The sequence below is a fragment of the Echinops telfairi genome, unplaced genomic scaffold (assembly GCF_000313985.2).
Source record: "Echinops telfairi isolate 266 unplaced genomic scaffold, ASM31398v2 ScPeMD7_5592;HRSCAF=6446, whole genome shotgun sequence".
Taxonomy (NCBI): Eukaryota; Metazoa; Chordata; class Mammalia; order Afrosoricida; family Tenrecidae; genus Echinops; species Echinops telfairi.
In genome coordinates, this window is record NW_022109491.1 from 36069436 (window position 1) to 36075056 (window position 5621).

Genomic DNA, 5621 nt, shown 5'->3' on the forward strand with positions numbered 1-5621 from the left:
AGATAGATAGATAGATAGATAGATAGATAGATAGATAGAGATTCCTGGTACCAAAAGTATCATACAGATAGGAAGTGACTGATTTAGGTCAGCTAATAATAACAACAACAACAATAATAATAATAAAAACTGCCCAATATTAGAAAGAATGTGGTGATCATGGAAGAGGGGAACCAAAAGGCTAGAGAAGAGAAAATCTAGAACCACCCCCAGGGTTTTGTGACGGTGGGTGCTCAGTACAGTGAATGGTGAATCCCCAAAGAAAATTAGCTTCTGATCAAACACATACAATGCCATGTACGAAAGGGAAAATACAATTGTCTTAGGTTGACTTCTCCAGAATGCATACACTGAAACCAGGAGTTGAGTGCTAGTAGGTCCTAAGAAACGAGGTAAAGAATGGGTAAGTGATTTAGGGATAGACCAGCAGCCACCAAAAATAAGCTAATAACCAGGTTACTTCTGTGGGCAACTGGGGCTCAGGTCTATGATGGACTTCTGGAAAACAGTGTAGAATATGTCCCACGTTGCCTACATCCACTCTACATCCTATCAATGAGCTACAAAATGGAAGTCTTCATTTATCAACCTTGTCCATCTTTGGTCAAGGGATGCATCCAGGGAAACGTTCTCCTGACTCATCTCTCTGTTCCACACATAAACGCTGAGGGGCCAGAGAAAGCCAATGGGCTATTGGCAGGGCAACCATAGTATCTGTGGGTCTTTCAGCTGCTTCACAAGTTCTCTAATGCTTCTCACACAAGTCTAAGAAGACATGCATAGGTAGGTGTGTTTCAAATGCCGGGTCTCTAGGTCACCAAGATGGAATCTACAGAGTTGCCATAAACTGGAGAGTACACGTACCAAGGAATACAGGTTTATGTGCTGACTGAGGACCCGTACAGGGGGAAAGAGTGGAGGTGCAAAGGGAAGAATACCATTTAGAGTAGAAAGTCATCCAGGGATCACAGATAATTCTGCTAGAAGAAATCACAGGCTATAAGGAAAGAAAGGGCTTATGATCATTTTCTTCAGTATCCACCCCATCTGTCCCAAGTGGATGGAGTACCATGAACTTGGTGTGATTTTAAAAGGAAACAACTTTACTTCTCAAAAAAGTCACGAATAAATTCATGTTTTCATTTCATTTTTCACAAATTAGTCTAAAAACCCTAGTCAGGGTCCATTCTCATGTTACTTCAATCAGCAATTACAGCAAGTTTTATTCCACAGATTTCTATATAATGAGATTTAAGCTAATGCATTCCACTCTCAGTGATTTGTGGAACTATCTTACTCAACTTGATTTATAAAGTTATTCAGGATAAAACAACATCAAAAACAAATAGCCTTTTGGGAAACAGTCATTATTCCAGTTAAGTATGTTTATGCCTTTATCCTTACTAAATATAAACAAATGTTAGGGATGCATAATCAGGACCTTTGACCTATTTAGGTATAGTAATGCCAGGTTCCAAAATTGAGAGGCAAGATGTTATTCTGGAAAGGACATGAGTTTTACATGAGTCAGTCAGTACCAGCTATACACATCGATGAAAACCTGTCAGACAAGTACGCCATTTCTTCAAGCCTCGGGTTCATCATTTTAAAAAAGAGGGGTGAGGATAGTATCGTCATCACCCCAACATAGCTCACAAAACAAACTCTATATCTTGGATTTAATAAAAAGATTAAATAAAAAATATAAAGTGACCACCAGCAAATCAGAGATTGAATTTAAAACATATCTCTTAAATATATTCTTTGTAGGGATTTGACAACATTGATACCAAGCAAAGCAATACAGCAATGTGACAACCTCCCTGGACCCACTGATGACATAGGATACTTATGAGGAGAGAATGCAGTGACTTGTTACCAAAGATAATTGACAATCCTTTCTTGAAATGGAGATAAAAGTTGAATTCTTTATAAATCTGACATTATTCTAGATAATCCAAAAGTGGAGTAAGGTCTTCATCTAAAATGATGCTTTGAGTGGTCAGGATAAATTGATCTGATTTTAATTTCCCAAATGGATGAAGTCTATGTAGAATGGATGTTTTATCAGAGTTGATTTCTCTTCTTCTCCCTCTCTGACCCCATTCCTTTTCTTTCCAGCTTTCTCCCTTGTCCTTCCATCTCCATTTGTCTGTCTGTCTGTTAGTCTATCTATCTATCTATCTATTTATCGCTTTCTTATGTACATGCAGATACATAGACCATAATGCTCAGTAGGAGTTAGAATCAACAGAGAAGTTTAAACATGCGATACAGGGTCTCATCCCAGAAGTTCTGAGTTAGTTGTTCTGGAATACTATTGTCAGTCTTTCTCATTGCAGCCAGTTGGATGGGCGTGTCCTGGTATTAAATTTTAATTTCCCTGATAATTAGTGAGTTTGAACATCTTTCCCATGCACTGACAGTTTGGCTATCTTCTATTGTACAATATCTTCTCAAGTCCTTTGCCCATTTCCCATTGAGTTCTCTCTCTTCATTACTTGTGAGATGGTTAAAGTTTACTGTGCCAACCTGACCGATAAACACATGTGAGGTTAATTGAAGAGCAGAGGGATAAATGGCTCTGTGAGCCTCGCCTTTTGAGTTCTCTGGTCTCTTGCTTTGTGATGGTTGGGCCAGGGTGCAGCTGCCTTAGCCCGTTCCCTGCTTCAGCTGGCAAGGCTCAATTCCTGCAAGACATCCCTGAGGAGAAGCCACATGGACCTACCCCAGTGCATCCCTGGGTGCTGGAGCAGCCGTGTGGAGACCCCTGCCAGCACTGAGATGCTTACACATTCACTGATTCGGCTTTCCTCCTGCAGTCGACATCATTGTGTGTGTTTTGTGAGATGGAGGAGGACTTTGTGGATTGGTGTCGGACATATGGGCTAATGTTGGACTTGTGGGCTTGGGCAGCACTGGGTTGGGATGTTTTCTTGATGTGCACTTAACCTTTACATAAAACTCTCTCTTATACATGAGTGTCTGTGGATTTGTTTCTGTAATGTACCCAGACTAACACAACTTATTTGTTAGAGTTTTTTTTATAAATTCTAGATATAAGTCTTTTGTGGTATGATATTGTAAATATCTTTTCTCATGCTTTATTCTGTTGTCATAGTTACTTTCTAATGGTGCTTTTGATGAATACATGACATTACTTTTAATTTAGTCCAATTTAGATATCTTTTCTACTACCTCTTATTACTTTATATGTCCTGTTCAAAAAGTCTTTGTTTCCATCTAGTTCGTGTGTATATTCTCCTATACTTAGGTTTATAATCAAGCAGGAATTGACTTATATAGAGAGAGATCAATCTCTTTTTCTTTTATTTTTTCTCCTTGTGCATACTTAATGAACCAGCACCATGTACCAAAAAGACCATACCGTTGTCATTTTAATACAAGATCATTTTTGCATAATTCTCACAGCCATTGAGTCAATTCTGAATCATAGTGACCCTATAGGACAGGGCAGAACTGACCGTGTGTGTTTGAGACTGTAATTCTTTATGGGAATAGAAAGTCTTGTTCTCTCTCCCATGGGGCTGACTGGTAGTTTTGAACTGCTGACTTTCAGGTTAGCAGCCCAACATGTACCCACTACCCCACCAGGGGCTTCCCTTTTGCATCTTAAAGTGAATAGAAATATACGAATGTCTTTAGACTTGATTATCTTCCACTCAGTTGTTTGGCACGAGCACAACTCATCATGGATAAACACCTTTATTGGGGTTCTACTATGTGATGGATAGCAAAGTAAATGCTGGACAAGGTGGAGTCTTTACACCCACTCCTCACTTATGTTCCAAAGACCAGGATATTATTCAAAAATCAGAGTTATGTGGAATGTCAATGACCAAATCTTCCTCACACACCTGGCCTCATTTCCAAGGCTACTTCCTTCCTTGTTGCTGCTGTCTGCAGTTCCCTCCCTATGACTTGCATAGTTGGCTGGGCAGTCTTCTAGTGAACATAATTTTGCCAACTGTTATTCAAGGCAAGTTACACAGAAATAGTATTGTTGAAATCCTAGTTGTGGAATACAGAAGTGGAGAAGTACATTACTTCCATACTAAGACAGCACAGTACCCTCTCTCTGCTTGTCTCTCTCATATTCTTTGGAGGAACAAAAGGGACCATACACATTTAGAAAAGCACTATAGACCAGGGCTGTCCAGTAAAAATAGAACACGAGCTACAAATGCAATCTACAAAGTTCTAATAGTCACATAAAAGTATATCAACTTGAATATTATATTCTACTTAACACAATAAATCAAAACATTTTTATTTCAACATATGGTACTAGCCAGATTTCAAGAGCTTAATAGTCACATATGGTTAGTGGCTACCATATTGGGCAACCCTCCATAGATAATTTCATAAAAACAATAGCCTTCTTTATAAGTATTCTTGATTTACATATCTACAGATCAACCACTTTTATGTTCATATTATAGGCATATATTTAAAGAAGAATACAGAAAGTTTTAAAATGAATCAGCAATATGGGCAACATCAGAATCTCTGGATGTGGATCTAACCATCAGTCTAGCAAGCTGAGTTTCTGGTGGTTGTTCCATTTTGAGTTTCCATGGGATTAGCACAACCATATTTCTACTTTGTTCAGTCACATGAACTCTACACTAATTCTTAATATACAGCCATGTCTAAGGCAGTTGAATTGGGGGAAGGATATGTACTCTCATCTTCTGACACATTCCAAATGGAACTTCTCCCAGCAGGAAAGTCTGCTACTATTCATGACAGACTCGTGGGGAAAGTTCCTCTTTTTGTTTGCTGATGATTTGCAATTGCCAAAAGTATCTATTAAATTTTCAGAAGCAAAGACTAAGGCCCACGTGTAAAAACCAAACCAAGGACATCATATTATAGGGAAAAGCAAATAATTACTTTCCCCTTATTAGCTCTGTATGAATAAAATGAATATATAAAGAGGTATTGAATAACCTTTCTTTTTTTTCCCTCTTGGCTTGGGACATATAATCTTGAGAGACCAAGTGTGATTAATGTATTTATTAATTTAAATTCAAGGAGGGTACTAGTGCTTCTCACTAAAGTATCCCTAAGCTCCCAGCTCAGTGCCCAGCACTTACCAAGTTCTCAGTAAGACGAAATGAATGGATGGGTGCTTGGCAAGCCCTTGTCAGCCTCAGATGCCGGAGTTGGAAAGCTAGTTACCTCAGTTGCTTGGACTTCCCTTAGTTTGATCAGCGGAACCATTATGGCTACTTTTCAAATAGCATACCCACCCCCACCTCCACCCCCATTCCCACCTCTCCAAAGATTTCTTACTATTGAAAAGCTTATTCACAGAGGTACAGCTTTAGAGATGGTCTCCCATATGAGATGGAGCCCTGCTGGTGTAGTGTCATAGTGGTTATACATTGGGCTGCTATCCAAATGGTTGGCAGTTCAAAACCACCAGCAGCTCCACAGGAGAAAGACTGGGCTTTCCTCTGCCATAAGCAGTTACAGTCTTGGGATTCGCTACGAATCAGCATTGACTCAATGGCAAAGAGACCTCACTTCTTAGAATGGAAACTGCACAAGGACAAGGATTTTGTTGAGTTCCCTGCTGTATTCCCAGCATTTAG

At 39.3% G+C, this 5621-nt stretch overlaps 1 protein-coding gene across 2 annotated transcripts in view; it reads right to left on the reverse strand.

Annotated features, from left to right (window-relative positions):
* PAK5 (p21 (RAC1) activated kinase 5) overlaps positions 1–5621 on the reverse strand; it is a 334352-nt gene that overhangs the window by 191331 nt on the left and 137400 nt on the right. The window lies entirely within an intron of this gene.